Genomic DNA, 21,301 nt, shown 5'->3' on the forward strand with positions numbered 1-21,301 from the left:
TTAAAAAGTAATTTTTTAAAAAATAATGTGAAAAATAATATTTTTATTGTTGAAAAATTCTGAGAATTTTTATAAGTATTAAGAAGGCATATCCAACATAGTAATAAAATTTTTATAAAAAAATAAAATCAATTTTAAGCAATAATAAATTGTTTACTATAAAAAAATGAATTTTTATTAAAAATGCTTAAAAATAGATTTGAGGTTTGAAAAATCTTGATAAATTTTTTTGGAATGTAGTAGACTAAGTATTTGTGTAGAAAAATTAAATTTTCAAAGATTAAGTGCTTGAGAATTTTTAATATTAAAAATTAGTATTTGGATAAATAATTCATAGAAAATTAAATATTAGTCAAAATATTTAAAAATATTTTTATAGACAGATAATATTATAAATTTTTATAAAAAAAATAAATTTTATAAAAATAACTTTGTGAAATATTTTTAAATTAAAAACTCTAATATTTGAAAATAAATCATAAAAAATAATACAATGGAAAATAAATTTTGGAATTTTTTTTACATATAGGAAATAAAATCCTATTTTTCGAAAAAATTAATAACTAATTAATTTTGAACATAAATTGTATGAAAAAAAATTATTTTAGTACAATAGGCAATTAAAAAGGTAAATATTAAATCAAATTAAAATTAGAAATATGCACAAATTAAACTATGTATGACTTTGGAACTCAATATAGGTTCCTTCCTATTGGATTGATCAAGTATTTTCTAGGAATGTATGTTTTTGTTACTTTTCTAATTTGACCCTTGTGAAATCTATAATACCAATTTACGGCATAAAAATATCTAAAATTTGAGTATGCAGAATTGTTTAAATTTTCTATTTATTCCTTTAAATTAGAATTTTCAATTTTTAAATTTTGAAGAGCCTCTATTAAGCAAGATTTTGCCAAGATTCTTTTTAATTCTAAATTTTTTTTTAAAAAAAAAAATTCCTTTTTAGTTTTAAATTTGCACATTGATTTTGCCATTGATTTAATGCTGAAATACAATTGATCAGGTGGTAAGAGGCATACCTCACTTACCATATCAGATTTGAAGTTTGATTCTCCCCCTGCTTCGCTGTATTCATCTGAAGTAGCTCCCCCTTCATCAATGCTGGCTTCTGAGGTATTTTGTTCTTTGTGGCTAGACATTAGTGCTAGTCCAGCATATGCTTCTATTTCTAACTCGGATAATGAGCTTTCATCCCAATGGTTTTGAGATTCTTGTGCTTGTTTTGCTTGGGTCTCTTGTCTTTTTTCCTTTTTGAGTTCCGGGCAGTCATCCTTTATGTGTCCTTCTTTTTAACACTGGTAACATCAAACCTTTCTTCTATTTCTTGAATTTTTTTTGTTCTATATTTCTTTAAATTTTTTAGATCTTAAAAATTTTCTAAATTTCCTTACCATATAAGCTTCTTCATCTCCTTCCAAATCTGAGTCTGACTCGAGTTCGTCCTTCTTGGCGGCTTTTAGTGTCAGATTCTGGCTTGACTCTTTTGTTGTACCTCTACATCTGATTTTATGTAATTCTAAAGTTGAGAAGAGTTCTAGGGTACTTACCTCCAGGTTCTTTGAGATGTAGTAGGCGTCGATTATCGAGGTCCATTCTGGAGTCCGGGTAAAAGCGTTGAGTGCGTAATATACCGAGTCTTGGTTGGTTACTGTTTCGCTAAGGTTGACTAGTCCGGTGATCAACTCCTTGATCTTTACGTGTAGTTTGGCGACCTTCTCACCTTTTCTAGATGGATGTTCGTTAGCTTGTTTCGAAGAATGTCCCGTTTTACAAGTTTCACTTCGTGGAGTTCCAAGAACTTCTCCTAGAGGTCTTTTGCTGATGTATAACTTCCGATGCGATTTACTTCTTGAGGCAGTAATACACTTAATAAGTGATATTCCGCTCTACTGTTGGCTACGAAATCGCTTTGCTCCTTCTTCATCCAGAGGTACTCTTCTTTCTCCATGCCTTACTGATCTTTGGGAACTAAAAAATTGTACTTAATTATTAAAAGAATTTCAAAGTTGGTTTTTAGGAATACCTCCATTCGGCGTTTCCAGTGCGTGAATTCTCCCTCGAATTTTGGCGGGATGAGGCTTGGTCCGACCATTAATTTCTTTGCTTCGATCGATGGTTAGTCTTTCTGAAGCATCCTTGCACTAATACAAATTGTTGGTCCCTTGATGGTCGGCTAAAGGGGGGTGAATAGCCCTGAAAATGCAAACTCAAACCTTTCTCGATCTTATAGCTCAATTAACACAAACACTTGTACAAAAAGAATTAAGAAGCTAATTAATTAAACAAAAGAGGCAAGAAAATATTTACTTGGTTTGCAATCAGGAGATTGCTAATCCAAGGAAAATGAAGCCCACTATGAAGATCTCCTTTGAGCAAAGTAGCCTCTTACAACATTGACAGCTCACACAGTAGTACACCAGAAAGAGAAATTGTTTACAAGTATTGTTCTCCAACTACTAAAATCAGGGCTATATTTATAGTGCTGATTTAGGTGCCTGGAAGGGTTCTGGGTGCCTGGGGTAGATAAAATTTTATCTACGATGCAACGGATCGTGACAGCTCGACAAAAGATAAACTTTGTGGTCCGGGCGCTTGGACCGGGTTGAACCCGCTTGACCAAGGTGCGAGCTCGGGGAGCCCTGGCTGCCCCTAGGGGTCCGGGCTAGATAGTCAATAGCTTGTTGATTGTCCGGTTTCTCCCATTTTAGCTCCGCTCGCTTGGGTGATTTCGGCCATCCGGAATAGAGCTCACCTGAACTCATTTTTTGGCCTTCTCGAGTAACATTCCGCTCCAGCTTCTCGTTCCTCGGAAATGCTGCGCGCTTCCTTCTCATCCGCCAGCATACTCTTCCGCAGCACCTCATCCCTCGAACACACTGAGCTTGTCGACTCTTTTATGTGTCGTCCTTCTCGCTAGTTACGTCTTTCGCTTGACTTCTTGTGCTCCTAATTTCCTGCACACTCAGATACAGGGCATTAAAATAACAACAGGACCTAATTTGACTTAATCGATCACATCAAAACCTCCACGAGGTACTTACAACTAGTCTTTGTTGGGTTAAACCAAATTCATGAATCAAATTACAAATTGATTTCAAGTGTCTCTTCTACTTGTACAAGAAGCAAAGTTCAATTTTTTTCTCAAGTACCTATTCATGGATTCATGAATCTTATTAGTTAATGCATTTAATGTTGTTAATGTCTTGTTGATCTTCATGTCATCCAAAAATGTGTAAATATGGATGAAGTGTTAAGTTTGTGATAATGTGTTGTACCAACAAGAAGTCCAATACAAAGAAATGCTATTTGCTTCATAATCTTCTCTTTTTTCCATAAATTCCTTGCTTTAGTTACTTGACCTTCTACTTCTTCCTTCAATCTAGTATCAAAGATATGGCAACAATCTCATTTCTCTTGTACCTCGATTCCATGCTGAAAATTTTGATTATTGTAGCACTCTCATGAAGTTATGTCTTCAATCACAAGACTTATAGAGTGTTATTGAAGAAGGAGTACTAGAGGAGGAGGATCAATTAACCGAACCACAAAGAAATATTTTGAAGAGAAAGAAGCAAAAGGATAGAAAAAGTCTTTTTCAAATTTATCAAGCCTTAAATTTCAAAATTATCGAGTGCTCAAAGAGAATGGGAGATTCTACAAACAACGTATTCCAGCCAAGACCAAGTGAAAAAGGTTCGCTTACAGTTTCTACGAGCATATTTTGAAAAGTTAGAGATGAAAGATAATGAAAAAGTTTTACAGTACTTCACACAAATTGGTTCTATTGTGAATCTAATGGCTCAAATGGAGAAATCATGAAGACCCAAAGGGCGGTGAAGAAAATCTTGCGAAGCCTATCAAGAAAATTTGATCATGTAGTAGTCACTATTGAAGAATCACAAGATCTTTCATTAATGTCCTTGGAAAGTTTGCAAAGAAGATTGGAAGCTCATGAGGTTAGAATCCTTTAACGAAGTCCTCTTATTTCTTCTTCAAATCAAGCTTTGAAATCCCAATTCACATCCATGGGAGGTCGTGCCTCTTATCATGGACGTGGAGGAGGTCAAAAACAAAGAAGAGGTGGAAGATTTTCTTACCAACAGTCACGAGAAAAAGGGAACGAAGAGTCTCAAAAAGAGGAGAAACAATTTTATTACAATTTTCAAAGAGGAGGAGAACGTGGAAATTACAAAGGTACAAAACCTTATATTGAATGTCATTATTGTTATAAGATAGGACATAAAGTAAATAATTGTTGGGAAAAATATCCGAAGAAAAAACGTGAAACTGGCTTAGTACATGAAAATGAACCTCAAAATTTTAAAACTTTACTGATTGCTAATAATGGAAATATTGAAAATATTTGGTACTTGGATAGTGATGCAAGTCGACATATGACTGGTAATAAAAGCTTACTTTCATCCCTAGCAGAAGCTAACCATGGGCAGGTAACTATTAAAGATGCTAAGTCCTACAAAATTGAAGGAGTAAGAGAAATCTCTTTCAAAATAAAGTTTGGAAAAATTTATAAAATGCCTGAGGTATTGTAGGATTGATGACGTGCTAAAGGGGGGGGGGGGGGGGGGGAATAGCACTCGTGGCTTTTTCACTCATTTCGAAAAACACAGAATAAACGCAGTAGAAGATAGAAAGAAACAAGAGAACAATCGCTAACACTTTTGGTTACTTGGTTTGGAGCCTGTGGTGACTCCTACTCCAAGGTCCGCAATCGTTGATCGCTTACATTGGGTAATCACTATAGATCTGAAAATTCTTTACATAGAATAAGTACAAGTAAGAAGCTTTACAAATATTGAAATACAACTTGTTACCGATGACTTGGAGAAATCAATCTTTTGGCTTGGTCGTCGTCGGGGGTGTGCGCAAGGGCTCAACTTGTTCTCAATTGATCATTTTAAATGTGTTCTAAGTGTTGTTCAAAGCTGCTGGTCGACCCTCCTTTTATAGCTAAGCCAAACCTGATCCAGATCCACTAATCTCGGGATCAGTCTTTGAATCAAAGTTGATCGATCTACCGATCCAGGTTCGGTTGACCGAACCCTCTAAACCTGTCTGGCTTCTCATCCACATGCTTCTACTCGGATAGAATCTTTGTTCGGTCGACCGATCTCTTCATTCGATCGACCAATCCCTAGCTCATCTGATCTGATCAACTCGGCTTGACCATGCCGATGCCTATCCACTGTTCGGTCGACTGAACCCCAGGTTCGGTCTATTAATCCCTTGGTCGAACCTGATCAGCTCGCTAGAAATCTGATCCTTCTGTTTGAGTGTTCGGTCGACCGATCCGGACGTTCAGTCGACCGATCATGGCCAAATCTAACCCTGCAAAAAGTGTTAGTCTCCAATAATAGTAAAGTAATATATGACTTTTGACAACATTCGGACTGTCCGGTTCTAACTTTCGAATTTTCTATGGAAATCCTAGGTTGAACCGACACCTACTGTAACACCCAAAAATTTTCAAATTAATTTTAGAAATATTCTATTATTTTTCAGGATTTTTAGAATATTTTTATGGAATTTTTGAAATAGCAAAATTAAATAAAAACAAATAGCCTAAGCGGGGATTGAACCCGCGACCTATGGACTCTATGACATATAGGGTGACTTAGTAACCAGGGGGCCCCAGCAGGGGTGTGCTGAAAGAAGAGGAGAGAAATTATATTTATAATCTAGTTGGGGCATATTTAACACTTAATATAAATAGGGAATTTAAGAGAGGAGTTATTATTTTTGAACGACACCTCTCCCTCACCCTCACACGCCGCCCTCTCTTCTCCCGCACCCTCTCGGTGCACAAGCCCAAGGAAAACCTAGGGTTCCACCCTAGGGTCGTAGGAGCACCTTCCGGCGACAACTCCGATACGAGGACGCTCCCCTCCGCGAGAAGGAAGCGTAGACATAAGAGGATCGCCGAAACGATCTTCTTCTCCGGAAACCTAGCGATCGGATTGTAAGAAAATTTAGCGCAGGATGTAAGTAGCCCCTCACCTGCAGTATAAGTAGCTAATCGTGTATTTTTATGTTTTTAGTTCAGCCCTATGCATGATCATTCAATTAAGGAGATTTAGAGCACACCAAGTGTTCGATAGAATTACTAGTGCAGTTAAATGCCACAGTAGGCATTCTAATAGCTTAGTTAAATGCCATTGACGCATTTAAATAGCATGCTTAATCTTGCCTCAGTTTATATGAGACTACGGTCCAATGGGTGGATTCCCACAGTCGCCTCTAGGTTCAAATAACCTAGCTCTAGGTTCAGATAACCTAGTAAAAGTAAGATAAGATAAATCAGTTTATAAACAGTATTTTACTTTTATCAGAGGCACTGTACTGGACTCTCAATTGTCCTTGGGTTGGTCTCTCATAGTCGTCCCTAGGTTTAGATAACCTAGTAACCCTACTAGATTCGGGACTTGCTACATCGAGCCTAGTTAGGGATGCGCGCACAGCAAGTACAGTTGCCGGGCCCATCAGCAGCATGTTTAGTATTTTTATCTATTTATGAAAATAATTTTCAAACTTCACAAACCAGATATGTGAATACAGCTCAGATTCAATTTAGTTTTCTTATTGTTATAACACATAGCCTAGCTTATGTATCGATTTAGTTAGCTTGTTGATACAATGAGTAGCTTTTTGTTTAGTAATTGTTTAGCATGATTTAATTGTCTGTATGCCATGTTTTAGCATTTTCAGCATGTATTCGAAATAGCATCTTTTAAATGCATGATTTCCTCGAATGCATGTTTTGTGAGGTAGATGGTTCTTACTAAGCTCCCAAGCTTATAGTTTCCCTTTTTCCTTATGCTGCAGATAAAGGTAAAGGGAAGATGGAATAGCGGAGGCTAGAGGGCAATGCGATAGAGATGTGTGTGTAAGGAACTTGGAATAAAGGTCCTTGGGGAATTAGCCCATTTGAAGACTTAGAATTTCTGATCTTGTTATTTTTCTGCACTTTTAGGATGTTAAGTGTCATGAATCATGAACGTGTGCACTATATCATTGTGCAAAAAGGCGGGTCTCTCCGCCCAGCGGCCCCCTAGGCCTGGCCCCACAGGAATCCTAGGAGGAAGTAAATCAGCAGTGAATGTTGGCCCGGTTAAAGCGTGGTGTCTCCGGAATTTAACACAGCCGGCCCAGATTATTCATCCAGTGCGCGTCCGTGGACCTTCGACCCTACAACTCATTGTGCAAGGATGCCACGCCTTAACTGGTTGATCCAGCCCGCGGGGGCACGTGCGCACTATATCATGCTTGGACCACTAGTTGTCTTGATGTTAGTTAAATAACTAGGAAGGATGAAGGTAATGACATGTCTAGTAAGTTAGTAAAAGCTTTTAAGTTGATACAATTGGGTTGTATGTGGATTTGTAGTGAAATGCAGCAGAAATCGTAGAAATCAGAGCTCCGATCGATCAGCCGATCGATTGGGAAGGGATCTGTCGCGTACAAAAAGTTGATGAATCGATCAGCTGATCTATCGGTCATGGATCGATCAGTCGATCGATCGGGAATTTAATTCCCACGAACAGAGAGCTTCTGAATCGATCTCTGGATTGATTGGACAAATTGGATCGATCAACCGATCGATCCAGACGGGACTTCCGTGGAGAGTAGCACACTGGATCGACCAGTGGATAGATCAAACCACTCCAATCGATCAGCCGATCGGTTGGAAAGTCTGATTTCAACTAGAAGTGTCTGATTTCAGTTTTTGATCAAGTAGGGAGTTTAGGTTCCCTTCTCAACACATGTACAACTTCAGAAGTGTACTCGAAATATAAATTTCAGATTTTATAGCAAATAGCAGAGAGTTTTAATTAGTTCAGCTTCCCGCACCTTAATGTTCAGTTTTCCGCACAGAATAGTTTAGCATGGATGATTGTAACCCCCGGCCTCACAGCTTAGTCAGTAGAAGGCGAGGTTGTTACAGAGTGGTATCAGAGCAAGTTTCATACTTCCTCACACACACATCAGTATTGAACCTACAGCTTCCAAGTAAGAATACCTCTCATTTTATTTATGCTTTGCTTTCATGTTTATAGATGACTAAAGCTTGTTTATATATAATAACATCTAACATGATAATAGTAGTTATGTACCTATGATTGTATTAGTTATGTATGTCTTTTATTCTCTAGAAAATGGTACGAGGATGTCCAGCTAGAAAGGCACTAGCTACTAAGCCCCAGCTCAGTGCCTCCTCCAGACCTTACAGAGTTAGTGGCTCAGTTACAGCAGCAACTAGCTGAACAGCAACAGGAGATAGCCACCCTAAGGGCTAATCAGTATAACACTCCCACTGTCACTCCAGAACCTAACTTAGCAACCTAGTAGTGATAGAGGTTCCACCAGTCCAACCTGCAGCACCAGTAGCCCCAGCAGCAGGGGCAAGAAGAGAAGCCTATCTGATCCAATGGCAGAAGATCAAGCCAGAGAACTTCTCAAGCACCAGTGAACCATGGGATGCCCAAGCCTGGTTCAAAACATTGGAGAGTACGATGGAGCTTCTGGACTGGCCAGAACACGAGAAGGTGAAATGCGCCTCTTTCTGCCTGGCAGGAGACGCACGTATGTGGTGGGAGAAAATTAAAGTGAAGTGCCCAGTGAACCAGATGACATGGACAGACTTCGAGAGAGAATTCTTTGAGGAGTTCTTTCACATGCGGGTCATGAACCGCCACTACGACGAGTTCACTGAATTTCTCCAGGGCAACCTTTCAGTTGGGGAGGTCGTGAAGAAATTCAACAGACTGGCCCGTCTATGCCCTGAACTAGTTAGCACTGAAAGAGAACGAGTCCGGTTGATGCTCAAAATGCTAAGGCCGGAAATAGCAATGAATGTGGCTAGCGGCGTTCATAGGCCGCAAACTACTGAAGAACTGGTAAGTAGTGCTCTGATCACCGAGCATTACCATAACAGCATCAAGCAGCAGAAGCAAGCCTTTTCAGAGTCCAAAGGCCAAGGAGGCTCAGGTACTCAGAAACACCAGGGCCACAGCTCTAACTGGAAAGAGAACTCCAATAATAAACGTAAACCAGGGAGTTACCCAAAAGGAGGACCAGCTAGTAAATAGCCTAGCTATCCCAAGTGTTCTACTTGTGGGAAATTCCACCCCGGATTTTGTCGCAAGGGCACACGAGGATGTTTCGAATGTGGCCAGGAAGGGCATATGGCTAAGCAATGCCCGAACAAGACCAGTTTTCCCCCACCACAGCCGATTCAGTACGGAGACAAACCAGCCCAGTTGCACCAGATGCAGGCTGCTTTAGATGGTCCACACATCATCCAAGGCAGACTAGAAGCCCCCTCAGCCACGACGAACGTGAGGATCTACTCACTCACCAGAGAGGACGTAGTGAATGCCTCGACAGTTGTTACAGGTCAGAAAAGTATTTTACAGCAAAGTGCAACTGTCTTATTCGATACTGGGGCAACCCATTCTTATATATCCAGGACATTCGCCGATAAGCTAGCAATATCTCCAGAGGTACTCAGTGGTCAGTTTCTGACGACACTACCTTCAGGAGAAATCATGGCATCTACGCACTAGCTCCGAGCAGTGCCAGTTATTATAGCGGACAGAGAACTTTTTGGCGATCTGATAGTGCTAGATATGACTGACTACGATATCATCTTGGGAATGGACTTTCTGATCAAGTACGACGCCTCCATAGAGTGCCGTAAACAGAGAGTTGTATTCCAACCCAAAGTAGGAGTGCAGTTTGGGTACATCGGAGAACCAAAGAGAAAAGCCAAGAAGTTTCTCTCAGCTCTGAAAACACAGAAACTACTTGATTCAGGATGTACGGAATTCTTAGCACATGTAGTCAATACCAGTCAGGACAAGGACCAAAAGCTAGAGGAGGTCAGAGTTGTACGTGACTACCCAGTAGTCTTCCCTGAGGAGTTACCAGGCCTAGCACCAGACAGGGAGATTGAATTTGAGATAGAATTCGTCCCCGGTACGAACCCCATCTCCAAAGCACCCTACCACATGACTCCAGTAGAACTGAAGGAACTTCAGGAGCAACTACAGGAGCTGCTTGACAAGGGCTTCATACGCTCTAGTCACTCACCATGGGGAGCGCCTGTATTGTTCGTGAAGAAGAAGGACGGGAGCATGCGCCTATGTATAGATTACCGAGCACTAAACCAAGTCACGATTAAGAACAGGTATCCTCTTCCCAGGATAAATGACTTGTTTGATCAACTAAAGGGAGCAGCAGTGTTCTCTAAAATAGACCTCAGATCGGGATATCACCAAGTGAGAGTTAAAGAGGGTGATATACTCAAGACAGCTTTCAGGACCAGATACAGACATTATGAGTTCGTAGTCATGCCCTTTGGCGTGACAAATGCTCCAGCTACTTTCATGAACCTCATGAACAGAGTATTCAGAGAATACTTAGATAAGTTTGTTATCATGTCCATCGATGATATTCTTATCTATTTTGAAACTTAGGAAGAACACGCAGAGCACTTGAAGATAGTACTGCAGACCCTTCAACAGAACCAGCTATACGCTAAGTTCATGAAATGTGAATTCTGGCTCGATCAGATATCCTTTCTGGGTCACATCATCTCCAAGGATGGTATCATGGTAGACCCTAGTAAGATAGAAGCTGTGAGTAACTGGAAAAGACCTAAGAACGCCAATGAAATCAGAAGCTTTCTGGGACTAGCAGGTTATTACAGAAAATTTGTAGAGGATTTCTCCAGGATAGCCTCCCCATTGACAGCTCTCACCAGAAAGAACAGAAATTTTCAGTGGATAGAGGACTGTGAGAATAGCTTCACCGAGCTCAAAAGAAGATTGACCATGTAACGACCCAATTTTCCCTATTTCGAGTCCTAAAAGACCTTATTAAAATTTAGAAATGCTTTAGAAAAATTCTAGAGATTTTTAGAAATTTTTAGAGTATTTTTATGGAATTTTTGGAGGTCGTTTGGTATTTTTACCAAAAGAAAGAAGTTGTGACAAAAAAATGTTGAAGCCGGGTTTTGAACCCAAGACCCCGGACCCGAATCCGGACTTAGCCAACCAACTGGTCTAGAAACGTTTTGTTAATAATAAATGAGATGAAATGTATATGATGTAGAACATGGTAATGGAGAATAATAAGAAGGAAAATAAGTTGAAGAAGCTGGGTTTCGAACCGAGCTCCTCGGCCCGAGCAGAACTCGGCCCGACCAACCGAGCTGTGCTCGATTTGTTAACTAGATAGGAGAACAAATATATTTAAGCATAAGTTGGAATATTTAAAATAAATTGGAAAAAAAGGTGCGCGGCTAAGGGATTCGAACCCGAGACCTTCGGGAATGTTTCTTTTCCAACGAACCAACTACGCCAGCAGACTTTGTCAATTTAGAAAGGAACAAAATATATTTAAGTAGTACTAGTTAACAGAAACTTTAGGGTATTAAAAGGAAGAACTTAGGGATTAATCACAAAACCTAAATTCTTCCTCCCCTTTCTCTCGGCGACGGCGTTTTCTCTCGGGCGAAAAACGCAGCGAGCTTGAGGGCGTCTCCGGCGGCCGACCAAGGCTCGATTCCAAGAGATTTCTTCGCCCTCTCGATCCTCTCGACAAGGAGAACTCGAAGACGCGAGGAAGAGGCCGAGATCGTGAGTTTCTCCGAAGCCCTAGAGGCTATCTTGCTCGGTTGTAAGTCCAAGAACCGAAGGTGAGTTGCTTCTTACCTGCAGTAGGAGTTGTTCCGAGTTTTAAGTTGATTCCGTGTTTTCGGATTGTATTTTATGGCATTCATGTTGTTGCCGAGGCTTTGCATTCTTTTATTGTTTTCTTGCCGTGGCACAAGATGTGGGAAGTGATGGCTGAAGCATGTTTTTAGGAATTGGAAGCTTGAAGGGAAGTGGATAGATTTAAGATTTTTGATTGCTTTGTTGCTAACCTGTTGAAGTGTGTTTAGAGCTTAGAACAACATGTTTTAAGGAGCTTTTGATTCCAGGTCATGTTTACCCTTTTTGTTGAGGCATACGATTCTTAGATTCTTGGTTACTGCTGTGAGCATGAAGTGGTCTTCATCTATAGTAGCAAGTTTTCTTTAAAGGATTTTATTACCCTAAGTAAATCCTAAAATCTGTGCATGTGAAACCTAGGTATCCTGTTAAAACTTGTTGAGGCTTAAGAGCAGTTTTGAGATTTTGATTCTCCTTCTTTACTGTAGTAGTTTGCTATAGAGATTTTGGTTGCTCTATGGAAATCGAATTCCATTAAGTCTAGTTAAGGAGGTTCAATTGCAATTATGTGTTGAATAGTTTCTTATTAACAACATGCATGTGTAGAACCTTCCTTATTCAAAGAATATGAACAACCTAACATTTAGTAAGCATGAACAGCCTTAAAATTAGCCTTGCGGATTTAGTTTCCTTGCATATTAATAAGCACTAAACATCCCTTTATTTTGAGTAGATGGTTTTAGAAGTTTGTTAGTTTAACAAGCATGAATAGACTCTTATTATGTTGGTATGACTAACATTTTAGTTAGATGTTCCTTGGAGTTCAAGTTTCTAGTTTTAGACTTCCTTGCTTTAACAAACAGAATTGTTTTGTTTCCTTTTTAAGCAAATGCAGATTTTAGTTTTGTTCCTTGCTATTTCCAGTAAGCATGAAATGGGTAATCATATTTGGATCCTTAGTATGTTTAGCATTTTTAGTCTTGGATCCCTATGCTCAACGAACATGAACAGCTTAAGCTTAAAGTATGCATAGTTAATTCTTTTTTTTAGCAATTCAATATCTATTTCTTGAGCATTTTACAAGTACGAACAGCACCTTGTAGCATTTCAGATTTAGTACTTATTGTTGATTTAGTAGCATGAGCAGCCCTGCCATTTTAAAGTATCAGTTTAACATAAGCAGTTTTAGTTTTCATTACTGTTTAGTATTTCCTGATGAAGCATGATATTCTGTTAATTCCATGCAGCAACGATTCCTTTATTTTCTAGATTCTATTGCATGCCTAGTAGTTGAATTGGTTTTACTTTCACAGCATGCTTAAGTTGTTCTAGTTTCCTATTTGCTATTGGAATAACATGAGCAGTTCTATTTTTTATAGCATGCAGATTTTTATAAGTAAAGTATGCAGATTTTGATAGGCTTAATATGCAGATTTTTGTTAGGCTTTGCATGCAGATTTATGTTAAGCTTTGTATACAGATTTTTAGTACGTAGGGTGTGTTCTAGTGCACACCAAGTGCTTGATAAAATGCTTAGCTCAATATAATGCTACAGTAGGCATTTTAATAGCTCAGTTAATGCAGTAGAAGCATTTAAAATAACTTATTTAGTCTTGCTTCAGCTTATATGGGACTACGGTCCAATGGGTGGGCTCCCACAGTCGCCTCTAGGTTCAGATAACCTAGTTAAAGCAAGGTAAGAAAATTAGCTATGAAATCAGTATTTTATTTTCAGCAGTGGCACTGTACTGGATTAGATATCCATTGGGTTGGGCTCCCACAGTCGTCCCTAGGTTTAGATAACCTAGTAAACCCTACTAGACTCGGAACTTGCAATCCCGGGTTTAGTTAGGGATGCGCGCACAGCCGGGCCCATCAGCAGCATGATTACTATTTTGATCTATTATGTAAATAGTTTTCAAAACTTCACAAATTAGTTATGTGAATACAAGTTAGACTCAGTTTAGCATTAATTAGTTCAACTTATGTATCACTTCAGTTTCCTATTGATACACAGGATAGTTCTATGATTAGCTTTACATGTTTAGTAGTTTTACATGTTTAGTGGCTTTACATGTTTAGTAGTCTTACATGTTTAGTAGCTTTACATGTTTAGTAGTTTTACATGTTTAGTTTTACATGTTTAGTAGTTTTACATGTTTAGTGGCTCTACATGTTTAATAGTTTTACATGTTTAGTGGCTTTACATGTTTAGTAGTTTTACATGTTTAGTATGCTTCTTTTATAGTTTTATTGGTTTGTGAGCATGACTAGCTATACATGTTTAGTATTTCAGTTAGTATGATTCCTTTATTGCTATTTATGAGCATGATTAGCTATACATGTTCAGTATTTCAGTTAGCATGATATGATTTCTTTGTTATTCATGAGCATGAGTTATACATGTTAGTTTTCCAGTTAGTTGATTTCTTGGCTATTTATGAGCATGAGTAGCTTTACATGTTAGCATTCAGTTTTAGCATGTTTTTATTTATATACATGCATATCGAGTTTTTGTGAGTAGGATAGCGCTCACTAAGCTTTTAGCTTATAGATACTATTTTCCTCCTACTGCAGATAAAGGAAAAAGCTAAAGTATAAGGAAGAAGGCGACAAGGAGGTGATGTGACGGTGTGTGATGTGTGGACTATGGAGAGATCCAGAATTAGCTGGCAAAATTGTCAAGACTTTTCTTTTAGTTCTCTTTTAATGTTATATTGAAATTGAGTTTATTTCCGCATTTGTAGTTTGATACCTCCTATTGTTGGAGTGATATGGTTGTTTGCCATTGCTAGAGTAGTTTCATATTTTTATTGTGCTATTATACTGCATGGTTGTGAAATTATATGTTCCAGCCGCTTGTGGCTGAGTATACATGTTATGTATCCCAGTTTGGGGTCACCGGTACAGGGGAGACTCTGCCGAAATTTTTCGGTAGAGTTTCTATGTGATTTTTAATCATACCGGTTAAGTAGAGTTAGTAGTCAAGTAGCGTCCACCTTTAGAGAATAGTAGTAGTGTAGAAAGGTGGGTCGTTACAGACCAGTGCACCCATCCTGACTCTGCCAAAAAACACAGACAGATTTGATATTTACAGCGATGCCTCTAAATTGGGACTAGGAGCAGTACTTATGCAAAATGGCAAGATGATCGCCTATGCTTCCAGACAACTCAAGGATTATGAGAGGAACTACCCTATTTATGACCTTGAGCTTGCAGCAGTTGTCTTCGCCCTCAAAATTTGGAGACATTACTTGTATGGAGCTCAGTGCAGAGTGTATACAGATCATCAGAGTCTAAAGTACTTCTTCACTCAGAAGGATCTGAATATGCGACAGTGCAGATGACTCGAGTTGGTCAAAGACTACGACATAGACATCCTCTACCACCCAGGAAAAGTCAATAAGGTGGCAGATGCACTTAGCAGGAAATCCAGTGCTACCTTACTATCCCTAGCAGCCATGTCACCGCCCCTACAAAAGGAGATTACAGATTTCGATCTCGAGCTTATAGTTGGGCAACTCTCTACTATGATATTAGCATCTACCCTGCTTGATGACATTCAGACAGCTTAGGGTCAGGACCCTGAAATTCAGAAAATCAAGCAAAGGTTAGTAGAATCAGAAAGTGTAGAGTTCAGAGTATCTGATAGTGGGGTAGTGTATTTTGGTGACAGACTATGTGTTCCAGATCAGGAGGAACTACGGAGGAAAATCCTAGACGAGGCTCACAGGACTCCTTATGCGATGCATCCTGGTTCCACTAAGATGTACCAAGACCTAAAGAGATGTTTTTGGTGGCCTGGGATGAAAAGGGACATTGCTAGATATGTCAGTACCTGTCTGACCTGTCAAAGGGTCAAGGCAGAACACCATAGACCAGGAGGAGTTCTGCAGCCTATTCAGATCCCAGAATGGAAGTGGGAGGATATTTCTATGGATTTCATAGTGGGACTACCCAGAACCACGAATGGTTTTGATGTCATCTGGGTAATAGTCGACAGATTGACTAAGTCAGCCCACTTCTTAGCCATCAGGATATCCTACTCCATGGAACAATTAGCTCAGTTGTATCTCAAGAAGATTGTCAGACTGCATGGAGTCCCACATACCATCATTTCAGACAGAGACAGTAGATTCACATCACACTTCTGGGAGTGTGTACAGTCAGCGTTGGGCACCAGGTTAAAGTTTAGCACAGCTTTCCATCCTCAGACAGATGGTCAGACGGAGCGAGTAAATCAGGTACTCGAAGATATGCTCCGAGCGTGTGCCCTAGACTTCAAGGGAAGTTGGTGCAAATATCTGTGTTTAGCAGAATTTGCATACAACAATAGCTATCAGGCCACTATCGGCATGGCACCCTACGAGGCTCTCTATGGGTGGAGGTGTAGATCTCCAATCTGCTGGTATGAGAGTGGTGAACAGAAAGAACTAGAACTTCAGACAGATCTAGTGGCAGATACCACAGCAGCTATATAGCAGATCCGCCAGAGGATAGAGACAGCTCAGAGCCGCTAGAAAAGCTATGCTGATACACGGCGTCGACCCTTAGAGTTTTCAGTTGGAGACACAGTATTTCTCCGAGTGGCTCCCATGAAGGGAGTAATGCGTTTCGAGAAGAAGGGTAAATTAAGTCCTAGATATGTGGGACCATACCTTATCACTAGAAGAGTTGGCAAGGTAGCATATGAGCTAGAGCTACCCCAGGAGATGTCAGCTATCCATAACGTATTTCATGTCTTTATGCTGAAGAAGCATATCTCAGATGCCACCCAGGTGATTGAGCCTTAGTCGGTACAAGTCCGCGAAGACCTCAGCTATGACAGTCGGCCTATTCAGATAATAGACCGAGCAGTTAAGAAATTGCGGAATAAGGAGGTACCATTAGTAAAAGTTATTTGGCAAAATCACACAACAGAAGAGATAACTTGGGAGACAGAAGCTAGTATGAGACAGAAGTACCCAGAGTTATTTTAAGTTTGAGGATGAATTTTTTATAAGGTATGGGGGATTGTAACGCTTAAAAATTCTCAAATTAATTTTAGAAATATTCTATTATTTTTCTGGAACTTTAGAATATTTTTATGGAATTTTTGAAGTAGCAGAAGTAGCAAAATTAAATAAAAACGTAAAATAGTCTAAGCGGGAATTGAACCCGCGACCTATGGAATCTATGACATATAGGGTGACTTAGTAACCAGGGGGCCCCAGCAGGGGTGTACTGAAAGAAGAGGAGAGAAATTATATTGATAATCTAGTTGGGGTGTATTTACCACTTAATATAAATAGAGAATTTAAGAGAGGAGTTATTATTTTTGAACGACACCTCTCCCTCACCCTCACACGCCGCCCTCTCTTCTCCCGCACCCTCTCGGCGCACAAGCCCAAGGAAAACCTAGGGTTCCACCCTAGGGTCGTAGGAGCACCTTCCAACGACAATTCCGATACGAGGACGCTCCCCTCCGCGAGAAGGAAGCATAGACATAAGAGGATCGGCGAAACGATCTTCTTCTCCGGAAACCTAATGATCGGATTGTAAGAAAATTTAGCGCAGGATGTAAGTAACCCCTCACCTGCAGTATAAGTAGCTAATCGTGTATTTTTATGTTTTTAGTTCAGCCCTATGCATGATCATTCAGTTAAGGAGATTTAGAGCACACCAAGTGTTCGATAGAATTACTAGTGCAGTTACATGCCACAGTAGGCATTCTAATAGCTTAGTTAAATGCTATAGATGCATTTAAATAGCATGCTTAATCTTGCCTCAGTTTATATGAGACTACGGTCCAATGGGTGGGCTCCCACAGTCGCCTCTAGGTTCAGATAACCTAGCTCTAGGTTCAGATAACCTAGTAAAAGCAAGATAATATAAATCAGTTTATAAACAGTATTTTATTTTTATCAGAGGCACTATACTGGACTCTCAGTTGTCCTTGGGTTGGGCTCTCATAGTCGTCCCTAGGTTTAATAACCTAGTAACCCTACTAGATTCGGGACTTGCTACCTCGGGCCTAGTTAGGGATGCGCGCACAGTAAGTACAGTTGCCGGGACCATCAGCAGCATGTTTAGTATTTTTATCTATTTATGAAAATAGTTTTCAAATTTCACAAACCAGATATGCGAATACAGCTCAGCTTCAGTTTAGTTTTCTTATTGTTATAACACATAGCCTAGCTTATGTATCGATTTAGTTAGCTTGTTGATACAATGAGTAGCTTTTTGTTCAGTAATTGTTTAGCATGATTTAATTGTCCGTATGCCATGTTTTAGCATTTTCAGCATGTATTCCAAATAGCATCTTTTAAATGCATGATTTCCTCGAATGCATGTTTTGTGAGGTAGATGGTTCTTACTAAGCTCCCAAGCTTATAGTTTCCCTTTTTCCTTATGCTGCAGATAAAGGTAAAGGGAAGATGGAATAGCGGAGGCTGGAGGGAAATGCGATAGAAATGTGTGTGAAAGGAACTTGGAATAAAGGTCCTTGGGGAATTAGCCCATTTGAAGACTTAGAATTTCTGATCTTGTTACTTTTCTGCACTTTTAGGATGTTAAGTGTCATGAATCATGAACGTGTGCACTATATCATGCTTGGACCACTAGTTGTCTTGATGTTAGTTAAATAACTAGGAAGGATGAAGGTAATGACATGTCTAGTAAGTTAGTAAAGCTTTTAAGTTGATACAATTGGGTTGTATGTGGATTTGTAGTGAAATGCAGCAAAAATCGCAGAAATTAGAGCTACGATCGATTGGAGGGTCTCCAATCGATCAGCCGATCGATTGGGAAGGGATCTGCCGCGTACAAAAAGCTGATGAATCGATCAGCTGATCGATCGGCCATGGATCGATCAGCCGATCGATCGGCCATGGATCGATCAGCCGATCGATCGGGAATTTAATTCTCGCGAACAGAGAGCTTCTGAATCGATCTCTGGATCGATTGGCCAGACTGGATCGATCCAGACGGGACTTCCGTGCACAGTAGCACGCTGGATCGACCAGTGGATTGATCAAACCACTCCAATCAATCAGCCGATTGATTGGAAAGTCTGATTTCAACTAGAAGTGTCTGATTTCAGTTTTTGATCAAGTAGGGAGTTTAGGTTCCCTTCTCAGCACATGTACAACTTCAGAAGTGTACTTTAAATATAAATTTCAGATTTTATAGCAAATAGCAGAGAGTTTTAATTAGTTCAGCTTCCCGCACCTTAATGTTCAGTTTTTCGCACAGAATAGTTTAGCATGGATGATTGTAACCCCCGGCCTCACAGCTTAGTCAGTAGAAGGCGGGGTCGTTACACCTACTTTTCCCTCTTTAGGAAACGTGTCCTCACCTACTCGTCTCAGGAGAGTTTACCTTTTGACAGACCGGTCCTCCAGACCATCTAGACTTTTGCTCGATGCTTGAGACTTTAGGTCTTCATGCTGGACGTCTGCTCTACGATCCGTCCAAACTTTCACCTGGTCCGCGACTATCAGAATTTTCACCTAGTGTCCCCGACTCTAGGATTTCGCCCAAAGTGCTCGACCCGCCAAGATTTTCCACTAGGGTTACCACCCCTTAGGTCCCAGGATTACCTCCCCCTAGGGTTTTTCATAACCTAGGGTTACCACCCCCTAGGACCTAGGATGACCTCCTCCTAGAGTTTCCACTTGCCTAGTATCCACTATGACTTTTGCCTAAGAATACTTAGGACTTTCTTGCAAACTCAATCACATTTGTTAGATAACAAGACAATTTAACTTTGAATCCTTTGCCATTATCAAAACACAAGTTCAATCTGCTTCCCGCACCAACAATCTCCCCTATTTTGATTATGGCAACACAATTTAAAGTTAAGTATAACAATATTTACTGTAATATAATAAACAGGGATTTAAGCATGTGCATAAGTAAAGTAGAACAATTTTGACATATATATTTTTAAAAAAACTACTCCTTATGCTCATGTTTTATGTTTAACTCTTAACTTTAACTTTTCTCTCCTCCTTTATCATATATATAAAAAAGGTACTAAGTTAGAGAGAAAAAAAATCTTTAAATATGAAAAAGAGTACAAATTTTTTAATCTTTTAAAATTTTCTCTGAAGGGTAGCACTTACTTGGTTTAAAAATCATTTATCTTTTAAACAAAATAGCTAAATACCTAGCTTTGAAAAGGATGTATTTGAAAAATACTTAACTCAATACTTAACTTTGAAAAGATTTTCTTAAAAAAACTTAGCTCAATACTTAGCTTTTAAAAGATTTTCTTCAAAAAAAAAAACTTAGCTCAATACTTAGCTTTAAAAAGATTTTCTTTAAAAAAATTTAGCTCGATACTTAGTTTTTAAAAGATTTTCTTTAAAAAAAAAAATTTCCTCAATACTTAGTTTTTAAAAGAATTTGATAAAACTTAGTTAACAAAAAACTTAGCTAAATTTAAGTTTTGAAAAGAATTTCTTGTAATAATACTTAGCTAAGAGAATGATTTCTTTGAAAAATACTTAGTTAAGTTAAAAACACTATATCAAGTACTTTGCTTTTTGAAAAGATTTTTAAAACACTTAGTTAAGTACATAAAAACTTATTTAAAAATATTTTTTCAACAACTTAATTTTCCAACTAGAAATATTTGAACTTCCTTTTTCAAATAAAATTTTAAAGTTGTTTTTCAAAAATAGTTAGACATTCATTTCAAAAATAGTTAAGCCCAAAAAAAATTGAACTTTCCTTTTTGAAAAATACTTTGATTTGAAATCTCGAAGAGGAATACTATTGCAAGAAAACATTTAAGAAAAATTAATGTCACTCTCCCTTTAAGAAAAATAGTTAAGAAATCTTGAACTTCCTTTTACTCCCCCTTAATTAATGTAAAAAAATTGAATGCTTTAAGTTTTAGGGTCCTAGAGTCCAAACATGAGAGTTGAAAGTTAAAACACAAGTTTAAAGTAAAAGTAATTATTTAGTTTCCTAATTTTCCATCTCACTCATTCTATGTTATCAAGCATATTCAACTTATGAGTTTGTATGAGATGATGTTATGTTAGTTTTGAAGTTAATTTTATCTATCACTTTGAGAAATATTTATGATATTGAAGAATATTTAAGTTTGAGTTTAAATTTGAATTTCAAAAATATCAAATTTTAAATTTTTAGTTTGAATTTAAATTTAGGTTTAAAATATTGAATTTTGAATTTTAAGTTCCAATTTAAAAATTAATTAGAGTTTGAAGATTAATTATTTTTAAACATTTGAGGATAATTTTGAAGATTTAATTAACATTTAAAAATAATTAAGATTTTAAAAATTAATTATTTTTTAAAATAATTATAATTTTGAAATTAATTAAGATTTTTGAAATTAATTATGATTTAAAATTAATTATAGTTTTAAGACTTGACAATGATTTGAAAATAATTAATATTTTAAAAATTAATTATAATTTAAAAATATTTTTGAAATTAATTATGATTTGAAAATAATTAATATTTTGAAAATAATTAAAATGAATTAATTTTAGTTAACTTAATTGAATTGAGTTTAAGTTAATTGATTAAGTGAT

Source organism: Zingiber officinale, chromosome 2A (genome assembly GCF_018446385.1).
Source record: "Zingiber officinale cultivar Zhangliang chromosome 2A, Zo_v1.1, whole genome shotgun sequence".
Taxonomy (NCBI): domain Eukaryota; kingdom Viridiplantae; phylum Streptophyta; class Magnoliopsida; order Zingiberales; family Zingiberaceae; genus Zingiber; species Zingiber officinale.